Source organism: Natator depressus, chromosome 6 (genome assembly GCF_965152275.1).
Source record: "Natator depressus isolate rNatDep1 chromosome 6, rNatDep2.hap1, whole genome shotgun sequence".
Taxonomy (NCBI): Eukaryota; Metazoa; Chordata; order Testudines; family Cheloniidae; genus Natator; species Natator depressus.
In genome coordinates this window covers 90,849,315-90,865,292 of record NC_134239.1, presented here as the reverse complement: position 1 = coordinate 90,865,292, position 15,978 = coordinate 90,849,315, and positions in this window count along the sequence as shown.

The window sequence follows — 15,978 nt, the reverse complement described above, 5'->3', positions numbered from 1 at the left end:
TTTGTGGAGGGCCCTAGAGCAATGGGTTTCAGAGATAACAACCACTTAGATGAATGAAGCAGTTCATACCTCTGAGTGCAGAGCATAACAGTAATAAAGTTTGGAGGTCACAGATGCATCAATCACTGTGGCTGAGCCTGAATCCAATGGGAGAGTATGTGGTATGACACTGAGGCTCCTTGGCAAAGGGTCTCCTATGCTTTGCAAACAACTCTCACCTCAGACCTTTCAAACTCAATACACCAAACCTACATCTTGCGGGATATTTATCAATAAAGAGTAATGTGTAAGGTATCTATGGAAAGCTTGTAACTTATCAAGATTCATAATCATTGTGAGATATATGTACAGGTAATATTTAATGAATAATGTATTCATATTGAAATTATGCTTTCTGGACTTGGAGTAAAAGTTAGTCACCAGGGGATAATTAGGGCTCTATGATTTCTGCAGGGGCCAGTGTGGCTGATCCCAGGGCTGCCCAAGCAGCTGGCTCCATGGCCAGCTGCTCAGGTGGCCATGGACAGCCACACCAGCTGCTGCTCCAGCAGCCCCGGCAGCGGTTCCTGGGCGGCTGGCAGGAGCATCCATAGTTCATGGTCCCCTGGTGGCCGGCTGGAGCAGCCGCAGTCCGCAGCCCTGGGCAGCAGTCCCTGGGCAGCTGGCAAGAGCAGTCACTGTCTGCGACCCCGGGCAGCAGTCCCCGGCCGGCCAGCCAGCCAGAGCAGCATGGTCTGCGGCCCTGGGCAGCGGTCCCTGGCTGGCCAGAGCAGCCACGGACTACAGCCCTCAGCAGCTGGTGCTGCAGGCCCTGGGCGCCACCCCCCATCCATGGCCCCCAGCACCCTCTCCCAAGATTTAATCACACGTATTTTTAGTATAAGTCATGGACAGGTCACGGGCTGTCAGTTTTTGTTTATTGCCCATGACCTGTCCATGACTTTTACTAAAAATACCTGTGACCTAATCATAGCCTTATGGATAATATATCTTGCTGGTAGCCCATTCATGCAGAAGAGAGTTGTCACCCCTTCCTGGTTAGTCGGTGACGTAATGCAGGGCTCAGTTGTCTAGCCTTGCTCCATCCCAAGACTTTCAATGGAAAACCATCAGAGAGAACTGCAAACAATCAAAACCACTTGGAGGTAAAAAGGGAACATTACAACAGACAGAGCCATCCATCTTCCTGCATATGAATAGAGACAGAAGACTGTTTCAGTATAACACAGGGTGGAGAAAAGCATTCCATATGCTTAACTGAGGAGACATCTTGGGGTTCAGGATGTTCTCATGAAAAATGGAATCCTGGTTCATGTGAAGCCAGCCCCAGTTGTGCAAAAACCTACTTTATTAGCTAGGAAAGTTAACTATTAATAATTATAGAATCATAGAAGATTAGGGTTGGAAGAGACCTCAGGAGGTCATCTAGTCCAACCCCCTGCTCAAAGCAGGACCAACCTCAACTAAATCATTCCAGCCAGGGTTTTGTCAAGCCGGGCCTTAAAAACCTCTAAGGATGGAGATTCCACCACCTCCCTAGCTAACCCATTCCAGTGCTTCACCACCCTCCTCGTGAAATAGTTTTTCCTAATATCCAACCTAGATCTCCTCCAGTGCAACTTGAGACCATTTCTCCTTGTTCTGTCATCTGCCACCACTGAGAATAGCCTAGCTCCATTCTCTTTGGAACCCCCCTTCAGGTAGTTGAAGGCTGCTATGAAATCCCCCCTCACTCTTCTGCAGACTAAACAAGCCCCGTTCCCTCAGGCTTTCCTCATAAGGCATGTGCCCCAGCCCTCTAATCATTTTTGTTGCCCTCCGCTGGACTCTCTCCAATTTGTCCAAACCTTTCTATAGTGGGGGGCCCAAAACGGGACACAATACTCCAGCTGTGGCCTCACCAGTCCAGAACAGAGGGGATAATCACTTCCCTCGATCTTCTGGCAATGAGTATAGACCCAGGCTAGTGTTTTATGATTTTGTTTTGTATTGTAACCATTTGTTTCCATCACTCTCTTGTTTCTAGTTAACTCTTATTTTTTTCTTAAATAAACCTTTTTTTTTTTTTATTGTAAGTGCTCACATGTGCTGAGTGATTTTACAGGAGTGGTGATTTAAGGTAAAACTAGTAAACCAGGGTACATTGCATCTCTGGGGACAGAGGTTCTTGTGAGTAGCCAGTGCCAGGGGCTGGATATCACAGGGAAATTATTAAAAGGGACTTGGGAACTGGGGTGCACCTACTGTTAACTTGCAAGTCAAAGACAGGGCTGGCACAGCCAAGAAGAGAGTGCTTGAGTGGCTGATAGGCTGGTGGTGTTAGGGAGCGAACGCCCAGCCACCATGGGCCTGGCTACTTCTCATTAGAGACAGGAGGAAACAAGGTGACTCACAGTCCTGGGCACCCCAGAACCATTGCATGCTGTTTTTGTTACCATAGATGGAAAAGGGTTTTTTTGCAGTGGTGGCTATTTGGGTATCCAGCTCTGAGGAGTCCAGGTGGCCACCAGCATTAAATCATCTGAGGGCAAATAACCTCAATCGTGATGTTACAGAATTGACAAGTTCTTTAATGTGCTTCCTTTTCTCTACCAGAACCACTTTAGTCATTCCAGGATGTATCTTCAGCCATTGCTTTTCATCCAGTTACTGACCACAGTCAAGCCCTTGGATAGCTGGAAGATTGTGCAGTTTGTATCTGATGTGAAGGCTTGCAGTATGTGTAGTTTAACTGAGGCTCATGTACTCTGTGCACAAGTGGCTGTCCTCATGTCAATGTTAAATGGCTCTCAGATAGAGGGAAGCTAGCCAAAGAAAGACATTTTGAGCTCTGACTTGTTAAATATGCTCATCTAGTTAGACAGAAACTGTCAGCTATTTAGGATTTTTCATTTGTTTGTAATACTCTAAAAGAAATAGGAACATTTTCTTGCATCCCAGTTTTGACAGTTTCCATTTGCTGGCCAGTAATTTCCTTCCACATTCCCTCTCTGCTCCACCCCATGTTTCTAACAGGGGCAGAATACAACATGACTCTCCTTTTGTTTATTTTCCTGTTTGTGCACTAGCACCACGGAAAATGTCATCAAGGATACATACTTCTCTAGGAATAGGTTTTGTTAGTGTAATTGATTCTGGAAGGCCAGCAGGGGGCTCCTACTGCTGCTCTGGGAATAGTGTTTGTTAGATTCACATTGGTGCTGCTGACCAGCTGGGGGTGGGGTGCCGAGGCCAGCTCTAGAAATAGGGCTTATTCATGTTGCTGCTAGTGTAGGACCACAAAGGGTTGCCCAGCCTAGCTGTGGGAATGGGGTTTTTTAGTGTAACTGCTGATGTTGCAGAGCAGTAAAGGACACCTAGCCCTATTCTGGGGAAGGGGATTCTTAATATAACTCCATTCTCTTTTGAGTCTGGGTCAACTGATCCTTAGAGGATGGGATGGATCCCTTTGCTGATAGTTTAAAACAGCACATAGAACTGTCAGACATTGGCAACAGGATGAAGAGGCCTGCCCATCTACACTATGCACAGTAGCTTAGAACTCTCTGGCTTTCTTTCAGAGCATTCACATTTTTCTACACTTTCCCCCTAAACTTTCCCCCCATCTTTTGCCAACTTGCCTACATTAGTTCAAGTTGCCTTCACCTCTGCTTGGGAGTTGAAATGTGGATGGCCAAACACAGAAGCATGTAGCAGAAGAATCAAAGTAAGACTAGATCCTGCTTTCAGTGCAAATCTCCCCTCACATCCTGTGAGGGGGAAAGAGATGCCTCTTTTGCCCCTAAGGAAGATTATCTTTGAGGGCCTCTTTGACCTGAAGGAGATGACAATGGAGAACCCAAACACTCCTAGGAAAAAAGCATCAAGCACTAGTATTCAGTCCCCAAGAAAGCAAACAGACTCTGATTCAGTTGCAAACGTTCAAGCATCTGTAGCATTGCTGAAGCAGCTCTGGAGGCTCAATCCTAAAACTACCTAGGAGATTCAAGTGCCCTGTATGAATCATGAATTTAGTCTTGAAATCAATCCAAATATAAGCTGAGCCTCACTGAATCTTCTTATCTAAAAATCTGGCCTCCTTGGTTGCCATAGCCTCCACCTGATGGGCCTCAAAACTTGATGCATTATTGATCAAGGAACAATACTGTACTTTTCACATAGAGAAGGGGTTCTTTGAACTCTGGATGACTTCATCCCAAAATTGACTTGAGTTTTCCTAGAATTATGGAGATAGTATGATGGGAGTACTGTCCAATGTCAAAACGTGAATAAGGAAAAAGCGGGGATACTTGTGATGTCAGAAGAGACCTGAATACTTACTTTATTAGGTTTCTTTTCTCTGTGAATGTGGCCCCTTGTGTTAAGTTATCTCACCTTCTCACCTTCTGTAAACCAGATGTGACTTCCAGTGTGCATGAAGTTGGGGACTGTGGTTCCCGTAAGAGGGAATTTAGATAGTTTTGGAGGCAAAATGCTCAGTAAAAATATTTTCCTCAAATATTTTGGCATTGACTGGTGATAATCTTAAATTAAGTCATATTAATCTTAGCATCTGCAGCTTTGGACAAACTCTTTCAGGAAGAGAAAGCAGGTATTTGGACCCCTTCACTTTGGGGTGATAAGTGATAACCCATAAGATAAGGATCAGCAGATCCAAGATCTCAGAGAAAAGAAATTGACATGGGAGGGAAATGCTTTTCCGAGAAAGCTGAAATTTCTGCAATGTCAGAAATGAAGCACAAGAACTCAACATTACACTGTGGCTGGTCTAGTAACAATGCAATGTGCTAACTCATAGAAGGTTCATGTTCCAGACCTAAGCTCCTCTTGGCAGAGAGAACATTTTATATGGTTTTGGAGTGGTTCCCCTTAGATCAACAATCTCAGTAATGCTACTTACAGTTTTCCTAGGTCCTATGTCCAGTCCTCCTTGATCAGAGATGGGTAATTGGAATGAGGGGTCTTTGGCAGTGTGCAGAGTAAAAAGTGGGAATGAGGAAAATCCTCTGCAAGGGCCAACGCCCTGGGTAAAAAGAAAGGATTTATATGGGCCTAGCAAATATAGTATTTCATTTAAGAGCTAGGGTTCCATTTCAGAGCAGTTGAGTGCTGGGGTTAATAAATAAATATTTAGAATTTGGAGATTGTTTGCCATGAGTTTTTAACTGCATTAATGTTGGAAGCCTAAATTCTTTAACAGGTATGCTTTAAAGCAGGAGAGAATTTTCCTAATAGAAGAGGGCAGTCAGTGGCATTGTGAGTTACAAGGGCGGTAAGTTTGCTGATTGTCACAGCCTTGCCAGAGCCTGTGGAGCATCTCACAAGGCAAGATCCCTTTAAGTCAATTGATATTCAACTCAGAATGGCCAGTTGGGCTTTAAATTCCACAAGGTAAAACAAAAACAGTCTTTTTTCTGTGTGATGAGGCTTAACCCACATGATTTGCAAGGCAAATGAGATAACCCCAATTAGTCATGTTCTGCACTTGTGGGGTGATTAACTAATTGCCTCATGGCCAAAGGAGGCAGAGCTAAGTCTTATAAGTAGACTCAAGAAGCTCAGTTGGTGAGAGACTATACAGGAGACAGGTCTCTCTGGGGGAAAGAGAAGACCTGGGATAGGGTTTAACAGACAGGAAACAATGGAAGAATACCACTACCGGAGTAGGTTAGGCTTCTGCAGGGGAAGCCCTGAGGTAGGGCCAATAAAGGAACTACAGTGGAGCTTGAGAGGGGAAGCAGGGGTATTAGTTTGCAGATTTGTTTGGACTTTCAGTTGGACTTGTTCGGCTTTCCCTGGAAGAGGTTTAGACTTCCATGTGACTTGGCTGGAGGGTCAAGCCACAGAATATCCAGAGGGTGAATCAGGAGAAAACAAAGGCTGGGAAAAGCCATTCCAGGGCTGTGGGAGAGCCTAGTAGGGGGTGCCAGAGATGAAGATCCCATGCAATGCTGTGACCAGAGATGGGGGAGGGGTGCCCATGAGGTGTGGATGTGCTATTACGTGTGGTATGAGAAGTGGGATTTGAAACCCTTCTCCCCCAAGGAAGGAGGAAGATACCAACTACCCTAAAGGTGAGGGGAAGAGGGACAGACTAAGATGCTTTTTCTGGAGCGTGGGAAAGATGGAGGGTGTAGTCCTCATGCTGGTGGAGCAACAGGAGCAGATACATGCTCTTTAGCTGTGTCTACTACAAAGGCAGCAACAACAGCAAGATGCGCAACAGGAACCCTTCCTGCAATGCCTAGAAAAGTGGACCCCAGGGAACCAGGTAGTTTGGGGAGAAAAAAATTTGGACAGACCAGTAGCGGGCCCCTCAAAATTGGCCCAGAAGCATTTTTGTGCACCTTCAAGAGGTAGCAGCTATGGCAGGGTGGACCTGATCATCTTGGGCAACTTGAGTGGCCCCATTCCTGTCAGGAGATGCTCAGTTGGCTTACTGAGCTTTGTCCGACAAGCAGGTGAGGTGCTACACATTTGTAAAAGGGGCCATTCTGGATAGACTGGGACTGACCCTGGAAGCACACCTCCACTAGTTTAGAATAGACCCTTTCCCCCGCGATCGTGCCCTAAAGTGGCCTGGCAACACGATGGTTGCAGCCCACCACAAACTCATTACACACGGTGGTGGACCGTACAGTCCCAGAACTTTTTCTAGGGGTCCAAAGTTGGGTCCAGGGGTTTCGGCCAACATCTATTGATGAGCCCCTGACAAGGGCGGAGGGCTGTATGGAAGCTGATGAAGCTGAGCCACCCAAATGAGGGATTGGATTGAAGGGACCATACCAAGGGAAGTAAGGAAACAGTGAACCTTGCCACTGGGGTAGCAAGGGGGACACATGGAGATAGAAACAGTTCTGTACCTAAGAAACTAGAAGATGTAGCAGTGCCTCAGTTGTTACTAGGTACCTGGGACTGGCACCCAGGAATTGGTCAGATGAAACTTATTGTGTGTTTCTCATCTGGCCAACCAGGTCATATAAAAAAAGACGGCCTGCTCATGGAGTTTGGCTATTTGAACTGCTACTACAGCTAAGTCTGTGGCTTGGGGTGTTCTGTCGGCAGGGGGTGTACTGCAGCCTACTAGGTAATTGCTAAAGTGTCTAGATGGAAAATAGGAGGACTGATTGACTCCAGGTGTAAGCAAACGCTAGTTTGGGGGAATAGCTCCTGATAGTGAGAACAGATGAGCATTTTCCAATGCACATCTCTTGTGCACATGGAGAACCACAGGTCTACCCTACAGGAGAGAGAGAGATGGAACAACAAGGTTGGATGAGCAAGCTCAGGGCCCGCGTGGTAATAGACTTCCCCTGGCCTGTAACTGTAGAGATTGGCCTGATTTCCTGGTCCTATTACCAGACAGGGTACTACTCGTGCTTGGACCAGTTGATCATAAGACAGTCTTCACCTGGACATGGGTTGTTGGGCTGGATGGCTCAGCGCGAGGAGCAAAAAATCGACAGGCTGTATCAAGCAGGTCAGGAGAGCCAAACAGGAAATGTCAAGTCAATTACAAGCCCTAGCAACACAATTGCTTGAGGCAAACTGGGAACTGGAAGAGATGAAAGCTGCATGACAGAAAATAATGGAGGAGGCAACAAAACAAGAGCAAGAATTGGTCAGGCAAGACTAGACCTAGTATATGAGAAGAATTGGCAACAACTCAAACAGGTGCTAGCTATACTGTGAAGCATGAAATCACATGACAATGGGGCCTCAGCCTCTAGAGGCCAAGAGCAGGCCCCTGCTGGAGAGGAATACAACAGGCATCCTGAGGGAGGAGACGAGAGAACCTTCTCCTGATCGGGGACCCTGACCTGGCAGCTGGGGTGGCAGCTGACTCTATGCAGATTTGAGAACTCTGGGATCTGTTAGCCATTGCAGAGGAGGCCCTGCAAATAGACATGCAAGACTAAGAATATTGGAAAGAACATTATGAAGATGTGCTAGATGACAAAAACAATTTGTTTGTCCAAGTACATGAATTACAGGAAGAGCTGGAATGCCTGCAGGGCCCAGCACAGTAACTCGTAGAGTACACTGACAGGTACTATCTGGGTGAGAAGGGGGTTATGTGATGAGGCTTAACCACCATCAACTGCAAGGCAAGGGAAAGAACCCCAGTCTTTCCATCCCAGGGGGTGATTAACTAGTTGTCTCTTGGCAAGAGGAAAGGGCGCTAGGCCTTGTAAGTAGACTGAGGGAGCTCAGTTAGGGAGAGACTGCGGAAGAGACAGGTCTCTCTAGGGAAGAGAAGCCCTGAGATAAAGTTTAACAGACAGGAAGCAATGGAGGAAAACCACTACAGGAGCATATTAGGCTCCTACAGCAGAAGCCCTGAGGTAGAGCCAACATGAGAACTACAGTGGAGCCTCAAAGGGGAAGCAGAGGCATTTGTTTGCAGATTTATTTGGATTTTCATTTGGACTTATTCGTGCTACCCCAGAAGGGATTTAGACTTTCTTGTGACATGGCTGGAGTGCCAAGCCACAGAACACCCAGAGCGTGAGTCTAGAGAAGATGAAGGCTGAGAAAAGCCATTGCAGGGCTGAGGGAGAGCACAATAGGGGGCACCAAAGAGGAACATCCTGTGCAACGCTGTGACCGCAGATGGGAGGTCACTCATGAGGTGAGGACATGTTATTACATGCTGACTCAGTCAAAAAGGTGCAATCAGCGTTAGGCACCCAAGCAGGCCAGGCTTTTGGGGTTAAGACGGGAGAGCCTCCTCCTTTGCTTCATTCAAAGCTGCCCACTGAAGGCAGCAGATAGCTCTTTTTACCCTGTGTGATGGGCCCTGATTGACTTCTGCTCACTTCTGGCTCTTCTTGCTGGTGGAGGAGTCAGATCAGTTCTCATTGGTTCTCCCAGCAGCTGATCCTGGGTGGCCTCTCTAGGCAGCTTTTGGACATCTTAACCTGCTGTCCTTTTCCTCCAAAAGGACACCTTCTTTGGGCAGGGTGCTCTAAGGCAGTGGGACCTCCAGCAGGGAGCATCAAATGCCCAGTCCCCCTTACATAGATTTACGCTAGTTCTGTGTGGACATTTGTTCTGCATAACACTAGCATACCATTCTAGAGTAGGATTTCTTTTTACCTGCTTGGAGCTGTGAGATATGTGATCCCAATGTCTGTTTGGAAGGTTTTCCTAGTGTTATTTGGTGTCTGATTCCAGCTGGCTGTTTGTTACAACACCCTTCCCAGATTCTGACTAGGAAGCTTAGCCCTTAAAGGCACATCTTCCCTTCCAAGCCAAAACTTAACAACACCACTTAAAAAAGTTAATATAACACATAATTACAAATACTTATAACTAACTTCATAAACTTTCTAACAATATTAAATTAATCGTTGAGGTGCTCTGTGCTGTTGCTTGGACCTTTAAGGCTGTTTCCGCTTTGTTCTGTATTCTCAACAGCGTCCCTATCTCCTGGAAGATGTTCTCAATTGTTTTAGTTCCCTGTTCCTTCAATGAATATACCCTCTTGATGAGACCAAGGGCTTGACACATTTAGGTGATAGTCCATTCATACTGTGCTGCAATGTTGTCCATTGCACCTATGAAGAATTCCACTGAGTTAGTAAAAAGCAAAGGAGTACTTGTGGCACCTTACCACTGAGTTAGTGTTGCTGTTATCATCCTCTTTGCCCATGCTTGTGCAGACTCTGCTGGTGAGTGGAAACTCTTGCAAAGTGATGTAATTAATTGCAGTTTTATATCTTTTTCCATATGGTGAGCATTGTCTTGGCTTATGTTTTTTGCCACAGCATGTGCGGCCCCATGTGCTGTTTTTGGTAGACTCTGAATTTGAGCCCTGCGTGCCTTTTTGCCTCAGGTCTCTTTTCTTGAAGTATTTTGGATTTTCTGTCATGTCCACAGTGTGAGAGCACTGTTCATCCTTTATTCTGGCCTGGGTCTCTTTCTTTGCTGAGCAAATTCTAATTGCTTTTTCAAAGTTTTAATTCTGGGTATCCAGTGGTCTCTCTCTGAGTGTTTTGTCCCGGATCCCAATCACAATCTGGTCTCTTATCCAGGACTCTGTGAGCCCTTTAAGATTGGAAAATTGGCTCTTCAACCTTAGATCAGTCAAACTTTTCTATGGTTTCACCTTCTTTTTGTACTTGAAAAGCATCTCTTACATATTTCATCTTTATAGGGAGTGCAGAACGCCTCAAATTTCTGTAATACAGTTTCATAGTTATCCTCCTATGCCTAAATTACTGAAAACTATTAAACACATCAAGTGCTTCAGAACTAGCTATTGTCAGAAATAAGACTACCTTCTGACGTCTTGCTTTTTGCTGGCCCGCATTGCTTGCAGATACAAAGTGAAGCACTGTTTAAGCCTTCTCCAGTTGTTTCCCACATTTCCAAAGAGTTCCAGCTGTAGTGGGAGCTGGAATTTAACTGCCCAATTCTTTCTCTCTGGATATTTTCTTATTTTGTTTTATGCCTGGTACCATATGGTGTTCAGTGATCAAACAGTGCTTAATAAGGTGCTTGCAACAACTGATTCCAACTGCTGGTGCATAACAACAAGAGCGTTACAGTGTCCACCCAAATTCTTTGTCTGGGAAGCTCAGCCCTTAAAAGCACAGCCCCTAGTGCCACAGATGAGGAGGAGGAGGATGCTGTAGGCAGGATGGCAAGAGTCAGTCAGTGACCTATGGAAAGGGTTACTGTGGAACTCAGAACAGTATCTCTTTTGACTGGACTCACTCCCTGTCTGAGGACTGGCCAGGCCAGAGAGGAAAGAGGTGAGTGACTTCAGTGGTTCAGAAATTAAATAGCTTCCTGTATGTCCCTTTAGTCCCTGTGCTGCAAGAATCTCCTTCATCTCACTACAAGATGGGGTTGGTTGTTTTTATTATTTTTTATTTTGCTCTCTCAAGCAGTGACTTCTTTCCTATGCTCCTTTCCTTCCCTAATATATTTGCATCACTCTCCTGGAACAGACTCAGCCCCAGAGGCAGTAGTGTTGCACGACAACCCAGACTAGCAGAGACTATTTGGCTTTAGCACCACTTGGGAAAGCTTTCAGTTTGAGATGGAGTTATGTGTATGGGCAGAGGGGGGAGGGCAGAATGTTTCCTGGTTTTCATTACACATCTGGGCAAATGACTGAGCCACTTGCCTGTCACTGACTGTACATTTGTTCATGAAAAATTCTGATTAAGGGAAAGGAATCTGGCAATATATAACTTTGTGAGTCTCTGTATCCCTTTAGAACTTCCATCAGAGAAAAGGGCTCAGAAGGAGAGATCCATTTCCATCTGTCCATCAATGACCCTATGTTAGCTATAGATGATGCGACTTTAATTAGAGCTTTGAATGTGATTGGAGCCCAAGAATGTTTGTCACTCAAAATGTTTCAGCTTTTTTGTCCCCCACCCCCACCCCCATGGATGGAAATGCAGGGGAAGAGGAGGGAGATAACATTAACAACTTACATTTCTAGGGTGTCTTTCATGCTGCAGTGACAGGTTTCAGAGTAGCAGCCGTGTTAGTCTGTATTCACAAGCAAATACTCACCAGCAAACGCACACCACACAACAGAACCACTAACCCAGGAACCTATCCTTGCAACAAAGCCCATTGCCAACTGTGTCCACATATCTATTCAGGGGACACCATCATAGGGCCTAATCACATCAGCCACATTATCAGATGCTCCTTCACCTGCACATCTACCAATGTGATATATGTCATCATGTGCCAGCAATGCCCCTCTGCCATGTACATTGGTCAAACTGGACAGTCTCTACGTAAAAGAATAAATGGACACAAATCAGACGTCTAGAATTATAACATTCAAAAACCAGTTGGAGAACACTTCAATCTCTTTGGTCACTCGATTACAGACCTAAAAGTTGCAATTCTTCAACAAAAAAACTTCAGAAACAGACTCCAAGGAGAGACTGCTGAATTGGAATTAATTTGCAAACTGGATACAATTAACTTAGGCTTGAATAGAGACTGGGAGTGGATGGGTCATTACACAAAGTAAAACTATTTCCCCATGTTCATTCCCCCCCTCCACTCCCCACTGTTCCTCAGATGTTCTTGTCAACTGCTGGAAATGGCCCACCTTGATTATCACTACAAAATTTCCCCCTTCCCGCCGCACTCTCCTGCTGGTAATAGCTCACCTTAAGTGATCATTCTTCTTACAGTGTGTATGGTAACACCCATTGTTTCATGTTCTCTATGTATATAAATCTCCCCACTGTATTTTCCACTGAATGCATCCGATGAAGTGAGCTGTAGCTCACGAAAGCTTATGCACAAATAAATTTGTTAGTCTCTAAGGTGCCACAAGTACTCCTTTTCTTTTTTCATGCTGCAGGATCCCAAAGTATAGATAGATAACATCACCTGAAGAAATACAGCCACATGTCAGGTTGAACATGGTAGCTGTTAAACAGCACACATCAACTCTACACACAACTTTTTAGGCCATAGAGTGAAAAAGAATCCCATCTCCAGTTAAAACACAAACAGAGAAGCAGAATGTAGTTAACCACCTTGGAATTTGACTAGGACACTGGAATTAACACCTTTACATTTGTGGGAGTGCCATGGGATCTTTGAGGAGTTCAGGTGGCCGTGACATTAGTTTAGTCTCGGATTCAAAAGACTGCACATCCAGCAGCATAGCATTAGCATGTAACTAGTGTTTTGGTTAGAAGTACACCTACTGAATCTTCAGCAATACTTCCTGGACTACCCAAGTTTTCCCTGGTCTGCTATCCAAGGACTGACCAAACCTTATGCTCTGTAGTATTACAGATCTGTAATCTGTAGTATTAAAGGGGAAAGAGATTTAGGATTTGTATAGTTTTATATTTAATATGGGGTATTTTTTGAAAAGCCTCTGGGATGAGAGACTTTTGCCCAGATCCCATGCTTTGGCTGAACTATTCTTAGCACTGCTCAGAAGAGAGTGGTGCAAAGACAGCTTTAAGCCATCTTTGCATCATCCTGGGGCTGTCTGACTGCCAGCAAGTAGTCCCCAGTGTAAATTAGAATAGCACCAGGCCTCCTGTGTTTTTACACTGGCTGCCAGTGCCAGGAAAGGGGCTGTTCCAGCAGTTGGACATAACTGAGGTATAGAGATGCTCTGGGTAGTCCCCCTTTTTCCCAGCTACAACCCTTGCATGGGGACCCGAACGAAGGAGTGCTGTAGGAGCCACTAGAGTGTCTGTATGCTGACTGAAGATTTCTCTACCCTATACTGGGGGATCCTCAAGTAACTGATTAAGATGCTTTTAGGACTTCTTTGTATTGACAGAGTGGCACAAAACAGCTTTAATGGACTGGAGGATCTGGCCCCAAATGTGTGTGTGTCTGTGTGTACACGTGGTGTGTGCATACATTTGTGTGGTGTCAGTGATCCTCCCTCAATTGCCTTTAGGGTCAATTTGTTGCCTGTCTAGGATTTTTAGATTGCTTCTGGATAAAACGATCTGTGGGGATGTAATGGAGAAAATGGTGACTGAAATTCACCCCAACATCCATGAATTGCAGCAGCAGGCTACAGGGAAATCATTCAAATTTGTCTATGCACTAATGTATCCTGTTTGTGATCCTGTCTGTAGCTCTGTAATATGTAGACAGCAGTGTCTGCTACAGCATAGAATATATTTGGTATCTAATTGTCACATAGATACCTAGGTGATAGAAGCTTTAGAAATAACTAAGACAGATTCCTGCTTCTTTTCTGTATTTGTGTGACTTTGTGTATGAATGTGCTTGACAGAAAGTCCTTGTGGATTTGTGTGTGCGTGTGCACATGTAAGCATGTCTCTGCAGTTTGCTTCATTCACTGCTGCAATAACTCATTACTAAGAAATACCTTTAGTCATCATGTTGAGAACATACATAAGGGACATGAGTGTTGTGTTTAGGTTTATTTGTTTCACTGTGAACATCTAGATCAAATTCCTAAAGTATTATTTATGAAAAAAGTGTGAATGTTCCCAGCTTGCTAATGAAGTCAAACCCTTGTTACTGTTTACAGTAAAACAGCTGCTCTCAGCATTTCTCTCTGAGCCTCAGATACCTTAGCTCTTCCATATTCAGCCTTACATCATAGCAGCTGCAATAATAAGAGGCTGGAAGAGGTCAGGAGCAGGCAGTTCAGCTATACCACACCTTTGTTTAAGAGTGTTTAGAAGGTAAAATATCTCCACTGCTGAATTTTTCAGCCTGACTGGACTCCACATAGAGGCTGGATCGTCAGACCTATCTTGTCAAAATCACTCCAGCACCACTAACCATAGTCTGTGTTCTGATTTTCTCTTTATACATTTTCCCTAGAAATATTCTATAGATCCAGTCTGGAAAATGTTCCAAGGTTTTTTCAAAGCTAAAGATAATAGTTATAACATAATATTGTGCTAAAGCGCATGTCAGATTTTTAAAGGTATAGAGAACCTAATTTGCATGGCAGAACTTTCCTAATTTATACTAACTGGGATACTCTTTGCAAATTATTGAATTTTGTGAATTTGCAAATACATGAACAAATACAATTTTTAAAAAATGGAAAAGCATCACAATGTACTTTATTTTGAAAACTAATTTCTTTGTAATTATTTGATACTTCAGAATGCACAAATAGATATACTGTAATGTATTTTGTAAAGATAACAGACTTAACATGAGAGGGTTCAGAGTAGCAGCCGTGTTAGTCTGTATCCGCAAAAAGAAAAGGAGTACTTGTGGCACCTTAGAGACTAACAAATTTATTTGAGCATAAGCTTTTGTGAGCTACAGCTCACTTCATCGGATGGGTGAGCTACAGCTCACTTCATCGGATGCATCCGATGAAGTGAGCTGTAGCTCACGAAAGCTTATGCTCAAATAAATTTGTTAGTCTCTAAGGTACCACAAGTACTCCTTTTCTTTAAACATGAGAGGTGGCTACTGCACTCCACTCTTCAAACTTTGCTGAGAAGTGAGACTGTAATTTTTATGCTGTTTATGAAGTGTGTGGACTAAAGAGGTTGTTTTGTATACATAGTACAAATGTATGAAAGGAAAAATAAGGGGCTAAAGTCAATTTAAGAACTTTTTAACAGGTTGTAATTAAATGTCCTAAATGCTGTTCGTTAGGATATAGATATGCAGGCCTGTCTGTAAAGGCCTATACTCTAAGAATTTAGGTGTATTCTTATCACTTAGCTAGTTATAGAGGTATAAAAGCAAGAATCAGAATCGCTGTCTGCCGGTGTAAGGGCCTTCTCTTACTGTGACAGTCTAAGGCCCTGTTCTTAGGCTAAGGCCTTTGGCTACGCAGCAGAGGCAGCCATAAGTTGTGAAGGTTTCAGAGTAGCAGCTGTGTTAGTCTGTATCCACAAAAAGATGCCACAAGTACTCCTTTTCTATAAGCTGGGAAGCGAACAGTCACATTCCAAACTAGTCACATTGAAAGAAGGTGCTATTGGGCTATTAGGAATACAATCCTGTCCTAATTTTGCCTATCACCTCCAGAGAAAGGGAAGTGCCTAGAAGATGTAAAAGGAAACTTGGTTTGATAGCATCCTGTCTGGCAAGAACTCACTTATCAATAGATGGGATGTGAAATCCTCATTTCTGTGTTGTTCTGTCATTGTAGTCCCCATTTCCCGATTGTTTGTCTGTATAATCTCTGTCTGGTTCTGTGATTGTTTCTGTCTGCTGTATAATTAATTTTGCTGGGTGTAAACTAAGATGGTGGGATATAATTGGTTAAATAACATATTAGGATTAGTTAGTTAAATTTCAGGAAAATGATTGGTTAAGGTATAGCTAAGCAGAACTCAAGTTTTACTATATAGTCTGCAGTCAATCAGGAAGTAAGGGGGGAATGGGAACAGGGAATGGGGGTGGGGAAATTGGAATCATGTTTTGCTAAGGGGGGAATGGGAACAGGGACACAGATAAGGCTCTGTGGTGTCATAGCTGGGAAGGGAGACACTAAAAAAGGAAACT